The sequence below is a fragment of the Leptopilina boulardi genome, unplaced genomic scaffold (genome assembly GCF_019393585.1).
Source record: "Leptopilina boulardi isolate dan_hultmark-lab unplaced genomic scaffold, ZJU_Lbou_2.1 LbouV2_362, whole genome shotgun sequence".
Lineage (NCBI taxonomy): Eukaryota > Metazoa > Arthropoda > Insecta > Hymenoptera > Figitidae > Leptopilina > Leptopilina boulardi.
Window position 1 is genome coordinate 3,431,335 of NW_026137932.1, and position 5,198 is coordinate 3,436,532.

The window sequence follows — 5,198 nt, forward strand, 5'->3', positions numbered from 1 at the left end:
CTTTATAAGCTGCAAGCCTTGTCGTCATCAGTTGACACGATGGAAAACACAGAAGTTGGTCCTCCTTAGGAAGGGGGATAAACCTCTAGATAAAGTCTCATCGTTTAGACCAATTTGTTTATTGGACACGATGGGTAAACTTCTAGAGGGAATGATTCTGGAGAGACTACAGAGAATCCTGGTAGGCGAAAGTAGCTTATCCGAAAACCAGTTTGGCTTTAGAAAGGGCCGGTCAACGGTAGACGCGATTTTAGCGGTTGTTGAAAAGGCAAATAAAGTCAAATCAGGGAAGAAGAAGGGATTTTGCGCACTCGTAGCCATAGACATACGGAACGCGTTCAATTCCGCGAGATGGGATATTAGTATCGAGGCGATGAAACGTAAAGGGGTGCCAACCTATCTGTTGCGAATGATAGATGACTATCTTAGCGACAGATGGGTTGTGTACGAGAGCGATGCATGTCATATCAAAGAAGAGATGACATGCGGAGCTCCCCAAGGATCGAAAGTGGGTCCAACCGTATGGAACGTCATGTATGACGGTTTCCTTAGGTTGGACTTACCGGAAGATACGTTTCTAACCGGGTTCGCGGATGACGTGCTTTTAGTATGCTGTGCGGACGAGATAAATCTTTTACAGATAAAACTCGATGATAGTCTGCGACGAATAGGTTTCTGGTTGGACCGACATGCCCTGAAAATGGCTGTCGAGAAAACCGAGGCTCTGCTCGTCACAGACCGGAGAGACTTCCGATTCCCGCGGTTGGAAATTGGAGGATCTGTAGTTTCATGGGGGACAAAACTGAAGTACCTGGGAGTGACGTTGGACAAACATTTGAGTTTCGGACAACATATTAACATCTCGTCACTGCAAGCCACCGATTGCATGGGAAACCTTTCGAGGATGATGCCCAATATCGGTGGCCCCAGGGAAAAGAAACGTAGACTAGTGGCGACTGTGGTTCAATCAAAGCAGCTTTATGCTGCTCCTGTTTGGGCTTCGGCCCTAAAGTTCCACAGCATCTCTGACAGGCTCCTCGCGGTCCAGAGAGACCCGGCACGGAGAATTGTGTCAGCCTTCAAGCGCGTTCCACACTTAAACTTTTCGGGCGTCCGACACGACACACGTGCCCCCTCTTCTCCATCTACCAAATGCATTCCCCTCCTGACGTAGGAGAAGTTAGTATTGAAGAGGGGGCACGTGTGTCGTGTCGGACGCCCGAAAAGTTTAAGTGTGGAACGCGCTTCAGAACGGTGTCTACTTGCGCTGTTCTGGTACTCGCTGGATTACCGCCAATCGATTTATTGGCGATGGAAAGGAAGGAGATCTTCCATCTTAACAAAGATCTGGCGGGTACTTCAGAGCATAGCGATAGACTCAAAGCGATAATACGCCGAGAGTCCAGAAGTAGACTCGTTCAGAAATGGCAGGAGAGATGGGATGGGGAATCTAAAGGTAGGTGGACCTACCGCCTGATTCCCCTCCTCGCCCCATGGTTAGATAGGAAGCACGGTGAAGTTGGCTACTACCTTACACAAGCGTTGTCAGGTCATGGTTGTTTCGGACAGTATTTTTGTCGATTTAAAATAGAAGCAGAAGCGAGATGTGTGTATTGCAACGGTTCGGGCGTCGACGAAGCAATACACACTGACGACGCGGAGCACACGCTCTTTTTCTGCGGGCACTGGCGTGAACTTAGGTTAGCCATGTTCTCGGCTGTGGGCACTGAAGTCACACCCGAGAACATGGTTTCTATTATGTTGCAGAGCGCGGACTCTTGGAGGAGCGTCGAGTCCTTCATTACAACCGTAATGAGAACGAAGGAGGACGACAGGAGGAGGTTAACATGGAGAAATCCTGCTGCTCGGCTGGGTGTGCGCGCGGAACGGGGGAGACCTTACACGGAAAGAAAGTTTGTAGCAATATTTGATATTATGGTGTTACTTTTTAGTATATTTGGTTACAATTGCGGAACATTTTGGCATGATAACGATTTTCGATACTATTTTTAAGAATGATTGAGATTAAAATAAGAATATTTAATATAGTTGGAAAGAAAATTTGATATAATATTTACGAAATCTGAAATCTTTTTATTGAAACACAAAAATGTCAAATTTTAATAAGCTCTTTATCAATTTTTCTAACCAAATATTTCAAATTTCGTAATTAGAATTGTATAAAATGATATAATTATTTCAGATTTTGATATATTTGATATGAAAATTGAAAAAGAAATATCAAAGTTAACGAGATTCGACGAAATTTGCCGAAGTTGAACGTTCGGAATTGCCCGATCCTTACCGAGTGGTAACGAAGACTGACGAAGCTCTTCAGACAAGCCCCCTTTTACCATTTATCTTGATACAGATCTGAATTTCATTTATATAATTAATTTCGAAGATTTTACAATAAATCAGTAAAAAAAATTGTTCTTCAAAAAATAATAAAATATTTAATTATTTCCCAATAAATAATGATTTTGCTTCCTCGTGGAGGAAGCTATGTAGTCCTTTCGTTTATAAACTTTTTAAAAATGGTGAAAACAAATTTTCCTCTATATAGAAACATGTTATATGAGATCCTGATCAATTGTCCGGATGTATGTATGTGTGTGTGTGTGTGTGTGTGTATGTGTGTGTGGATCGTTTTTGTGAACACGATATCTTTAACAGGTTTTAATGGATTTGGATAAAATTTGGTAGGCTTATTTAACACATTAATCTCTAAAAAATAACGAGAGGATTTTTAAAAATACCCCAAAAAAAAAATTTTATCGTCTTTTTTCCAAAAATTTTTTTTTAATTGAAAAAATTTTTAAATCGAAAAATTTAAGGTAATATATAATATAATCGTCTTCTTTATGTCAAGATGAATCGATTGATATATATAAAGTATAGATTTGATTGAAATTTAAAGAATTAAAGAAAGTTAAAAAATCAAAAATTCTCATTTTAGCTAAAAAATGATGTGTTTATTTAAATTCATGTTTATATATGAAATAATTTTATTCCCTGCATTGAAACGAATTGGTTGGTATATATAAAGTATAGATTTGATTTAAAATTTGAGAATTAATAAAAATTGAAAAATCGAAAATTCATGTTTTAGCTAAAAAATTTTGTGTTTTTTTTAAATTCAAGTTGATGAATAAAATAATTGTATTCCTTGCATTAAAACGAATCGATTCGTATATATAAAGTTTATGTTACACTCAAAATTAATTAAAATTTTCTTTATTTTTCAAAAAATTTAATTAATTTAAAACATTTTTAACTCGAAATTTTTTAAATCAATCAATTGAATTGGACAAATTCATTGCTTCCTTCACGAGGAAGCGAATTTTTTGCTTCACACAATGAGGAAGCATAATGTTTATGAAATAAACATAAAGGACCCCCTCCTTGTTTATTTATATTTTTAAACATGTTTTGATATAATTTCACCTTTCTCATAAGCGGTGAAAAATATGTCTGGTTAGTATATAAGAATGGTCACATCAGTTTTTCACATGAGCGTACATTTGTATATGAAGCGTTATTCTGCGAATGTTATACGTATTATCGTTAGTATAGGTTAGGAATAAAAATAAGCCAATCGATGTAAAACAATGCGGTGTATGTGTGTGTGTGTGTGTGCATTTAAAAGTTCATATCCTCGTCTATCCTCGAGATGAGAAAGAGATAAAACTTTGGCGTAGAATCTATTGGTGTTTCTGTCGTCATCTGTCACGACTGAACCACTTCGAATTTTTAGTATAGTTTTAACAAATTTCGAAATAATCTTTCCAAATTTTCATATAAATTTAGTGTAAATAACGAAGTACGCGTCGGTTTAACTTACTTCTGGTTTTTCGTATAAATTTATCAATTTACGAAATAATAATTTCAATTTCTGGAATATATTTACTAAAAAGACTATTGGTAAAAATATACCGATTTTCGTTATCAAACCCAAATGTTCCGCGTTTGAAAAAGAGAATACTAAAATTTCCTATCAGATTTATCAAATATTGCTCCTAAATTTCTTTCCGTGTAACTGGATCTCCTTCTCCTAGCGCTAGCACTCAGTTAAGGATTTGGGACCGAGAGCAACGGTAAGGAGACTTCCACTGGCGATGTATAAAGCTAACAGCAGTTCCGCCAGTGGAGTTTAAGTCTCAAAAAGGGTGTGGTTTATAGTGGGTCGACCAGAACAAGAGCGGTCATCCCCACATAACCTAGGAGTACGGGCTCCAGGTATCTGACTTGGAAGTAGGCCTCCAAGGTTATGCAGATTTTCCACTTCCCTCGTAAAAAAAAAAAAAAAATCAGTTGACACGAATGGCTGGAAAATTTAAAAATGTTTTCAACGAAATATTTTTAAATTCTATTATTAAATTAGTGTCATAATTAAAAGGGCATTGAAATAATATTGCAATGTTAATATTAATATTATTTGTGAAACTAGCAGCTATATAAAACGATTTAAGGTAATTCTTTAAAAATGAAATTTATTAAATACTGAATCTCGTTATAAAAAATTCTGGACTTGTCAAATTGTTATTGAATTATTATTCAATTAAAAGTAACATAATTAGAAAAACTTTTTGAACATTTATCAACGTATGTTTATGGCTTTTATCATTAATTAATTTATTAAATTTACCGAGATGTATGGTGGACATTTAAATCGTCAATTTGTAATTTGATAAATTAATTTAAAAATTAAAGTATCTGCATTTTATAATAAATATTTATAATTATTTGTCAATAATAATATAAATTATTTATAATAATTGTAAATAAATTTCTTGCATTCTTTAAATCAAAATTTTTTATACAACGCAATGTTTTTTCATATTTTTTATAATAAAGAAACTTATTATTAATTTTTATATCTATAAATTAATTAAAAATCGTAATTAGCTACGATTATTTCATTTATATTTTTAACTATTTAATATTATTTAAGGATTAATATTTAATATATTATTATTTAATAAATATTTACCTATTGAGCAATGTTGTGAATTGACCAGGAAAAAACAGGAAAAAGCTTTATTGCTGGATTTTAAGACGGTTACGTGAAAAACTTGTCTTTTTTCAAAATTCGATAAAGACATAATTTTTATTTAAGACTTTTAGAAAAGTGTAAAAACAATTGTATTTCCAAAACGGTTCACAGTTATTTGAAAAAACAATTATCCCACAAAACT